Source organism: Musca autumnalis, unplaced genomic scaffold (assembly GCF_047663935.1).
Source record: "Musca autumnalis isolate F117 unplaced genomic scaffold, ASM4766393v1 scaffold_2, whole genome shotgun sequence".
Lineage (NCBI taxonomy): Eukaryota > Metazoa > Arthropoda > Insecta > Diptera > Muscidae > Musca > Musca autumnalis.
The window spans coordinates 86,874,532-86,893,127 of NW_027411755.1; positions in this window are offsets into that span (position 1 = coordinate 86,874,532).

An 18,596-nucleotide genomic window follows, 5' to 3' on the forward strand; every position below is an offset into this window, starting at 1 on the left:
TCTGGGGGAAAGTTTTTTACCCCCAACGAAGACTAAATACAAAATTTCAGCCATCTCGGTGTCATAATGAGGCCAAAACCTTCAAAATACCGAAAATCGGGAGATATCGTCCTATGGGGGCTATATCAAAACGTGGACCTATATAAACATTTTATGGTAGAAATGTTTCTTAGCCTCTGGAAACACAAAATACAAAGTTACAACCGATTCTGTTGTCAAATATAAAATATTTTATTTTGTTTGTCAGACCTCGTTAAAGGACATTTTGTTTTACTGCAAAATAATCGAACAATAATTTCCGAATGTTTCGCTTTTTCTGCCATTTTAGTATTCAGAATGGTGGAATAACACTGTGCAGCAGCATTTTTGGGGGGTGGAAAAATTCTTTTGGAGAGGAAAGCCCTTGATGAGTATACTAAGAACACAAATGGAAATTTTCGCCATATTTCGCCTGGTTCGTAATATTATCTTCATCGGAATATCCGGTTCAAAAATTGAGATAACCGGATCAATCCTCAAGGAAAATTTGGTAATAACGTGTTCAAGAGCTATTTGTGGTAAATAGTTCAGAAGCACCCCAGATGTCTATATAAGCAATAACCTATTGTTATGTCTACAAGTTATCAGGAAACAAATATGCTATTAAATATGTAGTTAAAAATATAAATTAATATTATTAATAAATTTGAATAGTTGCAATAAGGTGCTGACATAGCTGTTAACGCCCTGATTGCGACAATAAGAATATTAAGTAGGGCAATAAGGTGCTGACTTTGTGTCAATGCCCAAATTGCCACAATATGCTTATTATACAATTTGGTGGTGGCTAGCTATACTTTTAGTTTTAGTTCAATTACATTTATACCTTTAAAGGGAGCGGTTAGCTCGTACTAATAATAAAGTAATTCAGAAATCAATAACAACGTTGTGTTATTATTATGCATTGACCAAAAGGCCAATGTGATGAAATAAAGATCTTAAATAAATAATTGGCGCCCATCAACAAATCGGACCAACAATCAACTGGACCAGAAAGTTTGGCCAAAGCTGGAAATTTTTAGTTTTAATAATATCTAAAAATCAAGAATAACATGTAAGTGAATTTTTCAAGCAAAAATAAGATTTCAAATAAAGAGTGAAGTAGTTAACTTTTTGAAGTAGTGTGTGACAGTGAAGTGTTATCTAAATAAGTGCCAATTGAGATTTGTTATATAAATCGTTATACCCCGTTCAGACTACTCTTGGCTTAGCAAATCCATTTACATACAATATATGTCAAATAAATTGAAATAATCCACTAAATAAGTATATGTATAGCATATACAAGTTTTAGTTAAATTAAATATACGGTTTAAAAAAAACCATCAGTTGAAAGCTGATGAGTTGGGGCGGCGAGTATAGGGAAATAAAAAAAGAATGGACGTTTCACAAGTACAAACCTTAATACAAGTTGCTCTGATTGAAGAGGAAACACGACTTGCAGGGCAATTTCAAGCAAAAATTGATGAGGTAAATCAAAAGTTTTCCAACCTAAGGGTGGATCTCCCAAATGTCAAAACATTCGAAAAAATTACTATAAATTCACATATAAAATGTGACGTAGGTCTAGACATAATAAAATCTGTTCCAGAATTCAATGGAATTCAGGACGAATATGTGTCGTGGAGACAATCAGCCGTAGACGCATATGAAATCTTTAAGCCATATGTTGGTAGCGAGGCTCACTATCAAGCGGTTACAATTATCAGGAACAAGATTAGAGGAAAAGCCAGAGCATTACTCGTGTCGCATAACACAGTGCTCAACTTTGAAGCTATAATAGCTAGGTTGGACTGTACATATGCTGATAGGACTTCTTTGCGAACACTACGACAGGGATTGGAAATGGTTAGGCAGGGTAATTTGAGCTTGATGGACTACTATGATGAGGTCGAAAAAAAAACTGACACTTGTCACAAATAAAATCATTATGACCCGTGATGCAGAAGGTGCCGCCTTACTCAACTCAGAGGTAAGAGGTGAGGTGCATTTATTTCAGGTCTCAAAAACCCATTGAGATCTGTTGTATTCCCTGCACAGCCCAGGGACTTACCTTCAGCTTTAGCCCTGGCCCAAGAAGCTGAGGCCAGTATCGAAAGAAGCAAATTTGCTGCTTCATACGCCAAAGCCCTTGAGGATAAAAATCAGCCGTCCGATGGCATACAAAACAGGGGCAAGAACATGAAAAAAACCCTCACTTTGTTAGGAAAGCTGACCAAAGCACTTCACGACAAAATGGTCAATCCGGAAACGAATTTCAAAACCAAAAATTCGATCCAATGGATGTCGATCCATCATCATCTAAATTTAGGCAACCGACAAACTTCAGTAAACCTCAACTTTCTGGGGTTCTTCCAGCCCAAAAAAGACAAAATTCTTCGGAACGTATGACAGGACAAAGACGTCAACGGGTGAACAATATCAATCAGGAAGTTAGTCAAGAACAGGAAACTTATGATGATTTGGCTACATCAACGGTTGAAGATATTGATGAAGACAATGACTCTACGTTTGAAAACGACTCGTTGAATTTTTTAGAAAACGCTCCCAACTGCCGTACATTAAGCGACAGTTGGCTGATAGAACATTAAAAATATTAATTGATACTGGGGCGGCAAAAAACTACGTGAGACCCATAAATGGGCTTAAAAACGTAACACCTGTCAATGTCCCTTTTACTGTAAACTCAATACATGGTTCAAGTAAAATAAAAGAAAAATGTTTAATTAAAGTTTTCGGGAAAGTTGCCCCATTTTTTTTTGTTGGATTCATTAAATACGTTCGATGCTATCATAGGCTTCGACCTGCTAACGCAGGCGGGTGTAACATTGAATTTAAGAAATAACAACATAACATACTCTGGGGTGTCTGAACCATTGCAGTACCACTTCTGTAAAAACGTAAATTTCACGCGTGTCGACGACATACAAGTCCCTGAAATAGTACGAAATCAGTTTAAGAAGATGATACTGAAGAGACTTAAGGCGTTTTCAACCTCTAACGAGGCACTACCCTTTAATACTTCAGTCATCGCTACAATACGTACAACAAATAATAACCCCATATATTCTAAATGATATCCATATCCCATGGGTGTAGCAGATTTTGTTAATAAAGAGATTGAACAAATGTTGAAACATGGGATAATAAGGCCTTCAAAGTCACCGTATAATAGCCCGGCGTGGGTGGTTGACAAAAAAGGCATTGATAAAGACGGCAATAAAAATAAACGCCTAGTCATTGATTTTAGAAAATTAAACGAGCACACAATACCTGATCTCTATCCAATGCCAAGCATCCCAATGATCCTTGCTAATTTGGGGAAGGCAAAATATTTCACTACTCTGGATTTAAAATCTGGGTATCACCAGATCTATCTAGCGGAACAGGATCGCGAAAAAACAGCATTCTCTGTAAATGGCGGGAAATACGAATTTTGTAGGTTGCCTTTCGGCTTAAAAAATGCTGGAAGCATCTTCCAAAGAGCAATCGATGATGTTTTGCGCGAAGACATTGGGAAAATATGTTATGTCTACGTTGACGACGTAATAATTTTCTCGGACAATGAAAGTGACCATGTCCGGCATATCGACACGATACTTCGAAAATTGATAGATGCCAATATGAGAATTGCACGGGAGAAAACCAAATTTTTTAAAGAAAGTGTTGAATATTTAGGATTTATTGTAGCCAGAGGAGGAACAAGAACAGACCCAGAAAAGGTTAAGGCAATACAAGAGTATCCCGAACCAAAAACATTGTATGCATTAAGGTCCTTCCTTGGCCTGGCCAATTACTACAGAATCTTTATCAAAGACTACGCATCGATAGCAAAGCCTTTGACAAATATACTAAAAGGGGAAAACGGTACAGTCAGTAAATACATGTCTAGGAAAATACTAATTAATTTCAGTGATGAACAACGAATCGCATTTGAACATTTAAGGAACATCTTGGCTTCTGAAGATGTCATCCTTATGTATCCAGATTTCAAAAAACCTTTCGATTTAACCACAGATGCATCCGCTAGTGGAATCGGAGCGGTTTTGTCTCAAGAAGGTAGGCCCATAACTATGATCTCACGGACATTAAAGGACAACGAGTTGCATTATGCCACCAATGAAAGGGAATTGTTAGCTATTGTTTGGGCCCTAGGTAAACTTCAATCATACTTGTATGGCACTAAAGAGTTGAATATTTTTACCGACCATCAACCTTTGACGTTTGCAGTGGCCGAAAGGAATACTAATGCAAAAATTAAAAGATGGAAGGCATTCATAGAAGAGCACAACGCAAAAATTCACTATAAACCAAAATTACGTAGCTGATGCTCTTTCAAGACAAAATATTAACTCGTTGCAAGACGATTTACAATCCAACGCAGCTACCATACATAGTGAAAATTCTTTGTCTTACACAATAGAGTCAACTGAAAAACCGATTAACTGCTTTAGGAATCAGGTAATTCTAGAAGAATCTAAATATCCTTTAAAGCGGAGTTTTATAATGTTTAGTTCCAAAACTCGCTATATAATCCAATTCACAAATATGTGTAATCTTTTAGAAGCGATTAAACCTGTAATAAAACCAGACGTAGTTAATGCGTTGCATTGCGAACTGCCTACTTTGGCCAGTATCCAAAATGAACTAGTACTAAGCTTTCCAGGAACAAAGTTCTGGTATTGTAAAAACTTTGTTACGGACATATTAGATAAGTCCGAACAAGTTGAAATAGTCACTGCTGAGCACAACCGTGCACATAGAGCGGCACAGGAAAATGTAAAGCAAATTCTGCGAGATTACTATTTTCCAAAAATGACGAGAATAGCAAACGAAGTAATATTAAACTGCAAAGTATGCTCGAAGGCAAAATATGACAGACACCCTACGAAACAAAAATTAGGCGAAACACCAATACCAAATTATCCAGGTGAAATTTTACATATCGACATCTTTTCCACGGACAAAAAACATTTCCTCACTTGCATAGACAAATTTTCCAAATTTGCCGTTGTACAACCAATAGCATCTCGAGCAATTGTTGACGTAACGGTGCCTATTTTGCAATTATTAAACTTATATCCCAAAACAAAAGTCATATTTTGCGATAATGAAACATTCGTCGTCTAATGACATTAAAAAAGAAGTCAGAGATAAAATTATACAGGCTCAAGAAACCCAATTAACCCGGTTTAACTCAAACAGGCAGAATAGAGTTTTTGAAGTTGGCGAAAAAGTCTACCTAAAAAACAACAAAAGATTAGGCAACAAATTGTCCCCCTTATATTCTGAGGAAACCATACAAGCTGACTTGGGAACTTCAGTACTTATTAAAGGGAGGGTAGTCCACAAGGACAATTTGAAATGACTAAGGTTATTCTTATTACATCTGATTTAAAATAGAGATACAATGATTTAACGTTAGCTTATTCATTATTTTTCTTCTAGGCTCATATTACACTTATTCACCATCTTTAACCTAGCAAATGCTCGCATCACCGACTATTCTCACTCAAGATACATTCCCGTGTTAGATGGTAGGGTTTTAGTATGGGAGCAATATAGTTATATTCGACATTCAACTAACTTAACAGATTTCGTGAAAATTTTAGACGAGACTGCCAAGATGACGGAATTATTTCCTCAGTCGCATATGAGAAAATTGCTCACTGTCGACATAGAACATGCTCGAAATTTACTGTCCACTTTAAAATTACATCATCGATTAGCAAGAAGTTTAGATTTTCTAGGAACAGCATTGAAAGTTGTGGCAGGAACTCCAGATGCTGCTGACTTTGAAAGGCTTAGAATGTCTGAGTCGCAACTTATCGAATCAAATAATAGACAAGTCTTGATCAATACAGAAATACAAAAACAAATAAATCGGCTCACAGACACAGTTAACAAAATCATTAGGGAAACTAAGAAAAACACTCCAGATACGTCTCATTTATACGATGTACTCTTGGCTAGAAATAGAATGGTCATAACAGAAATTCAGAATTTAATGCTAACTGTCACATTAGCTAAATCTAATATTATAAATCCAGCAATTTTTGATAATAATGATTTGAAATCTATTTTTGTTGAAAAGCTCACAGAGGTTTCAATAGTTAATTTAATGCAAATTTCAAATATAAAGATTTTGCAATCAGAAAGTGTAATTTATTACTGATAGAATATCCTAGAGTAGAGTCCAGCTGCCAAAAGGTCATAATATTTCCTGTAAACCATAACGACACCATATTGCAGTTGGAAGAAAATACAGTTGCAGAATGCGACGATAGGGTCATAGCTGTCAACAATTGTGCAAAGGTCAACCAAGCAACATTCTGCAGAGTAATGAAAAGCGATACCTGTGCGCGTGCAATTCATTCAGGAGGTTCTGCCCAATGCCACACACAACCAAGTCACTTAAGACCTATAACCATCGTGGACGAGGGTGTAATAGTAATCAACGACCAATCCGCAAGGGTTAGAACAGATAACAGCCCTGAAATGACCATAAGCGGTACTTATCTCATCACCTTTGAGAACACAGCTACAACAAATGATACCAATTACATAAACCACAATGGAAACCTAATGAAAGCACCAGGAATAGCCTCTTCACCCTTACTGGACATCATTGGCCATAATGATGTTTTAAGCCTGCCGATGTTGCACCGAATGAATGAGCAAAACCTGAAAATCATAAAGGAACTTAGGGATGACGTTGCATCAGATGGCTCCCCAAAAATGTTGTTTGCCGTTGCAATGACAGCAAGTCTATCTTTTAGTGGCGCTATCATCCTTTGCCAATATCTTAAGACAAGACGTGCTTCTAAGAAAATTCAACGAGTTGTTGAAAGCTATGTCGTGGCTGGGACACCCACTTCTTAAAGGGAGAGCAGTTATCAGGAAACAAATATGCTATTAAATATGTAGTTAAAAATATAAATTAATATTATTAATAAATTTGAATAGTTGCAATAAGGTGCTGACATAGCTGTTAACGCCCTGATTGCGACAATAAGAATATTAAGTAGGGCAATAAGGTGCTGACTTTGTGTCAATGCCCAAATTGCCACAATATGCTTATTATACAATTTGGTGGTGGCTAGCTATACTTTTAGTTTTAGTTCAATTACATTTATACCTTTAAAGGGAGCGGTTAGCTCGTACTAATAATAAAGTAATTCAGAAATCAATAACAACGTTGTGTTATTATTATGCATTGACCAAAAGGCCAATGTGATGAAATAAAGATCTTAAATAAATAATTTACACACCAATAAATAACCAATGACGAATATACAGAAAAACAAAACACAGATTATTTCTGAACCAAAACCGATTAAAGTTCAAAAAGGACAATGAAAACGGGACAAAATCGATTGTTGTCAAAGAGAACCGTACCTAACATCTTCTGAACAAAATTTTTGTAGAATATTTGGATGCTCAAAAATCTCATCTTGTGGTACTTTCACTACGGTTCAAGAAATAAAGGAAGAAAAGGACATGAATGGCATTGAGTTAGAAAAATAAAATGTTCTACAAAAAGATTTGGCAAACAATTTGAGTGAAGACATGTGATCTCAAAACCAAGATACAATAACGCCATAGACAGATATGAAGCTATTTTCGCAAGTATTATAGTGGAAAAATCAAAAAATTAATCACGCGATATCTCAGAAACTTGACCTATGGCGAAAATTTCCTTTTGGGTTTTTAGTAAACTCATTAAGGGCTTTCATATCCAAAAGAAATTTTCCACCCCCAGACTTTGATTTCCATTTTAGCTCTGTTCCTTTACGTGCAAGAATCTTCAAGTTTTACCACTTTTTACTCGAAAAGCGTTCTTTACTTCGTACACCATACAATTCATATGGGAATAGTTTACAACTTATACTGCTTTTGCCGGTTTTACCATTTTCAAAAGTAAAGGAACAGACCATTTGTGTCACAGTGTAATTGGTCCCTTATCGTTTTCAATAGTTTTGTCATTGATTCCGATAGAAAAATGATGTTACTGAAGTAATTTTGGCATGATTGTAATTAATGTGCCTTTGTAGGTAATTTGGCTAGAAATTTATAGTTTTTGAAGCTATTTTCCAAAAAATTCCTAAGAAAAATCATTAAGGGTCATGGTAGAACAAATACAAGGTAAAGTTAATACTACAACAAATACAACTCGAACAACAACCACAAAGGAATTTGTTTTTGTTTGTAACGTTACTGCCAGTTGTATTTGTAAACAAAACAAGGAAATGTCTATAAATTATTGGAATTTAAAAAACTAATAATTTTTCACATTTGGTTGAATATTTTGGAAAACATGAATGAAAATTCGTTACATTTTCAATTTTTATGGTTCCACATCATTCCACCAAATGCATAAATTCTCGCAGAAAGTAGAATTCTTGCAGAAAAGTTTGGGGTCGCTGGAAATTCATAGAAAAAGGAGAAGCTGTTTCAATGTTTTGTTTTAGAAATCAAAGAAGCACACGTTTATTAGGGCTTTATTTTTTTAAATTTTAACAAAATACCTCACATATTAACAAACGTTGTATCGCCTCTACAAGCGGTGATTTACTGCGCGGCTTATCGTTCGAACCTGGAGGAGGTTGGTTACATATCATTGATATGAAGAAGTCTTTCTGGGAAATGGTTTTTTCCTCAAAAAATATATATCCCTAATGTACTTCGAAATAGAAATGAATGTATAACATGTCATATGAAATTTGACACTAACACTACAACCTAGTTCAGTCAGCTGGGTATTGCTGCTACCTTTTCTTGTTCTACCATGATTAAGGGTAATGTCTATAGAATGTACAAACAATTTAATATATGGAAAGTCCTGTATCAGCCAGGCTTACCCCATATTAGACTAGTCTTTAACGGCATTGCCCTGATGGAGGAAAAAATCAGGACATAGAACAAAGGTTTTTGTACTTTTCTTGAAAAATAGTCTTTAGAAACATTGTTAACAATGTCTAGATCATGTCTGCCTTTATAAAAACAAAAATTCCCACACCCATTGTTGGCAGGGCTGCCAAGTTGGTGGTTTTCCCGCTACTTGTGGTGATTTTTGACGTACAAAAACCACTGTTTAAGCAGGAATGTCAACTGTTATTGTGTGAAGTAAAATTCTTAGTTCAGATTAAAACCAGTATATCTGGCGTTAAATCGACATTTTACTTGTAGAAGAAGCCAGCACACACCTGCGTTTAAATAATTAAACTGTCGCTATCAAAAAGCTTCGTAAGAAGTATTATTGTTTGGGCTCGAATGACAACAAAAGGTGTTGAAATTTTTATATTTATAAAAGCAAACATGGTCGAAACTTTGTCAACAATATTACTCAAAACTAATTTCAAAGAAAAGTGCAAAAATCATTCAAAAAATATGAACATTAAAAAGCATGTTATTTGCGAATAAGTTAAGTTGATGCGCATCTGATTTTGGATAGAATCAATCTCTTTTAATATCTATGCATATTTCGAGGTTTCATTCAGCGGCCATTGTGTGCCGTCAGTTGCATCTCACAATGCCAATAACCTTAAAGTTGGTAAAAGTCGCGCAATGTGTATACGATATTGATGCGCATCCTATTTCAAATAGATTCTTCAAGAACCGCGGATGTGCCTCCATATTCTATTTTGTGTTTAAGACCTATATTACACACGTATCTCTGTAATTTATGACACTCGTTTTCGCAAATATTATAATCGCGTATAAAGGATTCCACTTATGTAAAAATGTTTAAAGAAAATCGCGGTTTAGTACGCGGATTTGTCAAAATATATTTTTGCTGATTTTCCTATTTCCAAGGTATCTATATTCGTAGTTTTAGTGGATGGATTCGATCGCGAAAGGGCTCATTAGATCCATCGCGTAAAAAAATAAATTCACGCGGTCCTCAAAGGAAATTGAATGACACTTGTAAATTTTAAAGGCAAAAAATAGGTTTTTTAAAAAATTCACTCATCAAATTTTAGCATTAACCCCCAGTTTTTGTAACTTATTTTTGTTCGTTCGTCTATATTCGTAATAATTTAGGCATTCATAGCTCAGCCCCCAGATGACATACACATCTAATTTTTCATATACCCGTTCCATATATCATTAAGGATTCCTCATTTAAAAATCAATTCGTGTGAGAAGAATAAAAATTTTTACAAAAACTGGGGGTTAGACTTCAATTACTAGGATACTGAAGGGAGCACACTCATGAGATATACATTAAACGACGTAAAATCACGAGTTCTATAATCCTACTATGAGTTTGGAATATAATGTTGTTGCGCTTCCGAATTATTAAAAAATAAAAAAACACGAAATTCCGGCTTCAAAATGTCAGCATCAATTTAAGGTGGCTGTAATGGATATATCGAAAAACCATACACTAGTAATATGTTGCCCATGGAGTATTCTTTAATCCTTTCTCTGGGCATAGGTCTATAAAATGTAAAGTTAAGCCAGAAATCGGAAGGCAACATAAAACAAGCAAGAAAAGCGTTAAGTTCGGCCGGGCCGAACTTTGTATACCCTCCACCATGAACTGTATTGAAGTGAATTCCAAAAATTCCGAAAATTGGAAGATTTGGGCAATGGGGGCTATATGAGGGCGTTGACCTATACCGACAAATTTCAGGTGGAAAGTTGTATGCCCTTAACGAAGACTAACTACCAAAATTCAGACATTTCGGTGGGATATTGAGGTCACAACCTTCAAAATACCGAAAATCAGGAGATACCGTTCTATGGGGACTATACTAACGCGTGGACGTGTACCGACAAGTTTCTGGGAGAAAGTTTTATACCCCCAACGAAGACTAAATACCAATATCAGCCATTTCTGGGGAATATTGAGGCCACAACCTTCAAAACACCGAAAATCGGGAGGTAGGTTCTATGGCGGCTATATAAAGGCGTGGACATATACAAACAAATTTCATATGGAACGTTTAATACCCCGAATGAAGACCAAATACCAAATTTTAGCCATTTCGGTGGATTAATGAGGCCACAACCTTCAAAATACCGAAAATCTGGAGGAACCGTTCTATGGGGGCTATAAAATACCGAAAATCGGAAGGTATCGTCCTATGGGGACTATATCAAAACGTGGACCTATGTAAACATTTTATGGTAGAAATATTTTTTAGCCTCTGAAAACACATAATACCAAATTACAACCGATTCGATGGTCAAATGGGACAAATATCTTACAAATTCCTTAAAACGACGACGCGTCACTTTGTATGGGGGCTATAGGAAAGCGTGGACCTACATAGCCCGCTTTCAATACCAAAAGTCCTGCGTACATATAAAAGATTTTACCAAAATCATCCACCTACTTCAATCCGTTCGGACGATGGAGTGATTTCCACAGACGGACGGACATGGATATATCGATGTAGAATTGCACGCTGATCAAGAATATATATAGTTTGTGGGGTCTACAATGAATATTTCGAGTAGTTACAAACGGAATGAAAAACTTAATATACCCCCCATCTTATGCTGGAGGGTATAAAAACAACAACTAAATGGACCATCTTTTGCTAAATTTCTATGCAAGGTCAAGCATGATTTGAAGTGTTTTTGCGCTTCGTAAACTCAGAAAAATATTTTGTTGATTTATGCCACACCAAATAATTGAGCTTTATTTCATTGAATTTTAGACTCGTCATAATTTTTTGAGTTATTCAACTCTTTGAGTAAATGAGCGATATATAATTAAGCAATCACAAGATATTTTACATGCTGAAAATGCGTACGTCAAATGAATTTAAATTAGTTATATAGGCGAGTAAAATTCATACAAATGCTCATGTCGGACGTTAAGACGCTCTTAATGCTCCAGAAGTTCCTTTAGGACAGCAATTTGAGAAAAGAGACATTGTCATTCGAACCCACGGCAATAAATTTTATGCCGTACAATATTCTTTAATGTTTTGTGGTGAGGAAGACGGTAATATGAAAACAACCTCTTTCTAAAACGGTGTCAGCAGCAAATTGTTATGCATTCAGAATAATGATAAAGCCAGATGAAGAAAGCCATATTTTATACTATAGAAACTTTACTAGTCAATATTTGGTCGCCATGCATTCCAAAATTTAGAGCGAAAGATTGAGTTATATAAGGAATCATCAGAAGGAGGTTAGAGCAGAGAGCTATGTACATTTAATAGACGTCTTGGGGAGGAACGTTTTAAATATAGCGAATATGGGTCAGTTGGAAGTCCTACCTTCGACGTCTACGGGAGGTCCGCGGACCTATGTTCGCAAATTTGGCAGACCAGACCTTTTAATAACTTTTACATGCATTAGAAAATGGAACGAAATTAGCAAAGCATTTCTATAATTCCAAAAACCTCACGATCGTTATGATTTTATGGAAGCGTGTTTCATTTAAAAGTGGATATTTGGTAACACAAAATGCTACTTACCACATATCCACATTATATTATGGCTGCAAGAACTGATAGCATTGCGTGGGCTGAAATTCCAGGCCCATCCGCAGATCCAGTGTTGCATGGAATTGTTAAAAGTCACATGGTTCGTTGTCCATGCGGTGGTAGCAACAAAAGCTATATACAGTGACTGTCACGGAAAATGATGCAACCTGAAATAAAAAATTTAAACGTAGATATCTTTGAAACGAGTTGAGATTTTTTTTAACAATTAAGATGGCATACACAAATATTCTGTTTACAGTACCGTTAACTAATCGATTGATAATTTCCAAATTTTGAAGAAGTTGGCTGCAGATTTGTTTTTGCATTTTCTTTTCTTTTCATTTTATTTTCTCTGTCGAGAAACAAACAATAGCGAAGACAATTGAAAAAAATACTTTTAAAGGAAAAACTATTTGTTTAGCAAAAAAATTCGAAAAAAGTGGAAATATCGAAATTAAAATGTAGGTATAAATTCTTCTGCTTTATTCCATTTAAGATCCTCCTTACGGATTATTGAAATTTTTGTGTATTATAATTACAACAACAAATTACTTCAGTGTTTATCATTATTCTGCAAATTTTTGTAGATGTCCTTAAAGTGGAAACGAGAAGTTATAGAACAGCTGATTGTTTATGTGCAGCAGTACCCATGCCTTTACAACGTCCTATCAGCAGAATACGTGAACAGAAAAAAAGCTGAATGCTGGAATAAAATTGTGGAGTGGCTCCAAGTTACGGAGCCGATCATTAACTTAAATGAGGTTAAAAAGAAGTGGGAGAATTTGCGAATCCAATATTCGCAAGAGGAGAGACAAAAATCTGCTTCCCAAAAAAGTGGAGCAGGAACAGAGGACATTTATGTTCCTAAACTGTGGTGCTACGTCTAGTTGGGGATGAGAAGTTCCAAAGATGAGGATGAGAAGTTCCAAAGATAACATAGTGGTACATATGTATAACATCCTGAAAATTCAATAAGTATAGAAAACCCTAAAATGTTCATTTCAGAACATTAACATAGAAAAATGTAGAAAGTTTTTCGGCTGACGAAGATACTCCAAAGGTGGTACACGAACGTCCTAGAAAGAAACGTGTAGTAAGTTTTAATGAAAGATTGTCTTTATATTGTCATTGCCGATACATTTAGAATTTAGCAGATAATTTTCGAAATGATCTAGACAACATGAAAAAGATGCTGTCTGCCGAAAGGGAGTTGAAATATGCTTGTCTAGGCAATTTAATAGCAGCGCATATGGAGGGGATAGCTCCAGAGGAACAAAACAACACTGCATGGCAAGTACAATGCCTTATGCGCGAATTAATAAACAAATTCGCACAAAGCAGAAGTCCTCCATCTATGGATATACTGCAGCTGTCAATGAATGGAGTCCTTGATGAAGATGACTTATGGGTCGATTCCGTATTGCGACGCGAGTCATGTCGCGTCGTCACTCGCCTCTGTGACAAAATAAAAAAAAAACCTACGTAAAGAGCAGTACACATTGTCAGTTTTGAATGTCGATATTTTGCAGTTATCGATAACTGTCCAACCGTCCAGCAACCACAAAACATTTCGTGGTTGCATGATGAATGACAAAAATGAACGGCCACACTAGCAAGCACCAACAAAGCTGTCATTCAAAACTGGCAATGCGTACTCAGCTTAAAGCGATAGAAAATAATCGTCGATTTTAAATTAGAAAAAAATATCAGAACAAGTTGTACACAAAAGTTATAGTTTTCTAAATGATAACCCCAGTGGAACTATTTTTTGATGATAGTGAAGAAAATATAGTTAACGTAGCATCTATCAGTCGACACTTAAGAGATACATCGAATCCTTTAGAATTGCCATCAGTGAGTATGTTTGGTTTTCAACATTTATCAAAATAATTGTTAATTTTTTAGGTTTACAGCCTATTCTCGGCTTCCAAAAGACGCTGCAATTTATATAGTAGAGACATTAAAAATGACTTTATGACCAGACCTTTTAATAACTTTTACATGCATTAGAAAATGACACGAAATTAGCAAAGCATTTTTACAATTCCAAAAACCTCATGATCGTTATGATTTTATGGAAGCGTGTTTCATTTAAAAGTGGATATTTGGTAACACAAAATGCTACTTACCACATATCCACATTATATTATGGCTGCAAGAACTGATAGCATTGCGTGGGCTGAAATTCCGGGTCCATCCGCAGATCTAGTGTTGCATGGAATTGTTAAAAGTCACATGGTTCGTTGTCCATGCGGTGGTAGCAACAAAAGCTATATACAGTGACTGTCACGGAAAATGATGCAACCTGAAATAAAAAATTTAAACGTAGATATCTTTGAAACGAGTTGAGATTTTTTTAACAATTAAGATGGCATACACAAATATTCTGTTTACAGTACCGTTAACTAATCGATTGATAAAATCCAAATTTTGAAGAAGTTGGCTGCAGATTTGTTTTTGCATTTTCTTTTCAATTTATTTTCTCTGTCGAGAAACAAACAATAGCGAAGACAATTGAAAAAATACTTTTAAAGGAAAAACTATTTGTTTAGCAAAAAAAATTCGAAATAAGTGGAAATATCAAAATTAAAATTTAGGTATAAATTCTTCTGCTTTATTCCATTTAAGATCCTCCTTACGGATTATTTAAAATTTTGTGTATTATAATTACAACAACAAATTACTTCAGTGTTTATCATTATTCTGCAAATTTTTGTAGATGTCCTTAAAGTGGAAACGAGAAGTTATAGAACAGCTGATTGTTTATGTGCAGCAGTACCCATGCCTTTACAACGTCCTATCAGCAGAATACGTGAACCGAAAAAAAGCTGAATGCTGGAATAAAATTGTGGAGTGGCTCCAAGTTACGGAGCCGATCATTAACTTAAATGAGGTTAAAAAGAAGTGGGAGAATTTGCGAATCCAATATTCGCAAGAGGAGAGACAAAAATCTGCTTCCCAAAAAAGTGGAGCAGGAACAGAGGACATTTATGTTCCTAAACTGTGGTGCTACGTCTAGTTGGGATTCCTCAAATCACACATGAGGATGAGAAGTTCCAAAGATAACATAGTGGTACATATGTATAACATCCTGAAAATTCAATAAGTATAGAAAACCCTAAAATGTTCATTTCAGAACATTAACATAGAAAAATGTAGAAAGTTTTCCGGCTGACGAAGATACTCCAAAGGTGGTACACGAACGTCCTAGAAAGAAACCTGTAGTAAGTTTTAATGAAAGATTGTCTTTATATTGTACTTGCCGATACATTTTTCACATTTAGAATTTAGCAGATAATTTTCGAAATGATCTAGACAACATGAAAAAGATGTCTGCCGAAAGGGAGTTGAAATATGCTTGTCTAGGCAATTTAATAGCAGCGCATATAGAGGGGATAGCTCCAGAGGAACAAAACAACACTGCATGGCAAGTACAATGCCTTATGCGCGAATTAATAAACAAATTCGCACAAAGCAGAAGTCCTCCATCTATGGATATACTGCAGCTGTCAATGAATGGAGTCCTTGATGAAGATGACTTATGGGTCGATTCCGTATTGCGACGCGAGTCATGTCACGTCGTCAATCGCCTCTGTGACAAAATAAAAAAAACCTACGTAAAGAGCAGTACACATTGTCAGTTTTGAATGTCGATATTTTGTAGTTATCGATAACTGTCCAACCGTCCAGCAACCACAAAACATTTCGTGGTTGCATGATGAATGACAAAAATGAACGGCCACACTAGCAAGCACCAACAAAGCTGTCATTCAAAACTGGCAATGTGTACTCAGCTTAAAGCGATAGAAAATAATCGTCGATTTTAAATTAGAAAAAAATATCAGAACAAGTTGTACACAAAAGTTATAGTTTTCTAAAATGATAACCCCAGTGGAACTATTTTTTGATGATAGTGAAGAAAATATAGTTAACGTAGCATCTATCAGTCGACACTTAAGAGATACATCGAATCCTTTAGAATTGCCATCAGTGAGTATGTTTGGTTTTCAACATTTATCAAAATAATTGTTAATTTTTTAGGTTTACAGCCTATTCTCGGCTTCCAAAAGATGCTGTAATTTATATAGTAGAGACATTAAAAATGACTTTATGACCAGACCTTTTAATAACTTTTACATGCATTAGAAAATGGAACGAAATTAGCAAAGCATTTTTACAATTCCAAAAACCTCACGATCGTTATGATTTTATGGAAGCGTGTTTCATTTAAAAGTGGATATTTGGTAACACAAAATGCTACTTACCACATATCCACATTATATTATGGCTGCAAGAACTGATAGCATTGCGTGGGCTGAAATTCCGGGCCCATCCGCAGATCTAGTGTTGCATGGAATTGTTAAAAGTCACATGGTTCGTTGTCCATGCGGTGGTAGCAACAAAAGCTATATACAGAGACTGTCACGGAAAATGATGCAACCTGAAATAAAAAATTTAAACGTAGATATCTTTGAAACGAGTTGAGATTTTTTAACAATTAAGATGGCATACAAAAATATTCTGTTTACAGTATCGTTAACTAATCGATTAATAATTTCCAAATTTTGAAGAAGTTGGCTGCAGATTTGTTTTTGCATTTTCTTTTTTTTTACATTTTATTTTCTCTGTCGAGAAACAAACAACAGCGAAGACAATTGAAAAAATACTTTTAAAGGAAAAACTATTTGTTTAGCAAAAAAAATCGAAATAAGTGGAAATATCAAAATTAATATGTAGGTATAAACACCAATACAGCCACTCCTTAAAGTGTGTGCTGCTTTAAGATTTTTTCGTCACCATAAATGCCGGAAGACGTAACCCACAAAAATAAAACTTTACAGGAGAAGCAAAAAACGTTATAAAATGAAAACGGTGTTATAAAATATCGAAAAATTTTAGTATCGTGTTTTAAGACAGAGAAGAAATATATTTTTTGAAAAAAATTAAATTTTCTTCCAGAATGTTAGAAGCTGTGTGGGTTACGTCTTTTGGTATTGTATTTTTCTGAAATACTAAAAGACGTAACCTACAATTTATTGAGTATACATTTGAAGAAACTAGTATAAATGAAAAATTATAAACAAATTAGGACTAGTTTATTGGCCTACGCGGTTAAGCGAACTTTAAACTAACCATCTGACGGTGTTGGGTTCAACTCCCAGCCTTGACGTTGATATTTCAATGGACCACAATTAGGTGAACTGTTTATTCCACTGTCCCAAAATTTCTGGAACTTCTCTATGGTAGAATCTGGTACTCGTCTTTGATATCAGTTTTAAAAAAGATTATACTGCTAGGATCAAAAGCCAATGCTCGCAGTGACTGTAGGATCTCCTGTCTTTTTGTATAATCCAAACCAGGGTTTCGGAGTCGAGGTATTTTTTGCCCGACTCCGACTCCGAAACCCTGATCCAAACCAATACAGAAAATTTGCGTTTTTGTCTGGAACTATTCGATTACTACAATCAGTTGAGCTCTATTAAACCATGGGTTGGTTGACCAGACCATCTTTTGCAAACTTACAGCCTAATCGTATCCGTCTTTAAAGAATACATCTTTGTACTAGAACGACGTGAATTTTGACCATATACACGTTTTCGTATCAACGTCTCAAATTTTGAATATTTCCGTTCGTTCTTTCTCTTGGAAAAATAAACAATATCGGGACGAGCATTGCCTTCCGAATAACCACTTTCTTTTGTTCGGTTAACATATTGTTTTCCATATGTGCATTTTAGAAGTTTATTTAAATCAGGGCATAGGTCTTCTGTCATCATCTTCAATTATTTCAATTATGGATTTTTTCTGTAAGACCAGTAAAAACCGTCTAAAGTCAAAGTTATTGCTTTAAAAATTAACTAAAAGAATGGTCTTTGTGATTTTTGAAAAAAGCTACCATTCTTGAGATATTGTAACCTAAGAGTCAAATTACACATATGGAGATATAAGCCGAGTAAAAGACAAAACTGTTAAAGTAACTACACCATGTGATAGATATTTCCATAAGCTTTCATACCTTACCCATTTTGTAGTAATCGGTTCAGTAGAACTGGGTCTAACCCAGTTTTGAACCAGAACTTTCGGGTCAAATAACCGGTTAACCGAATC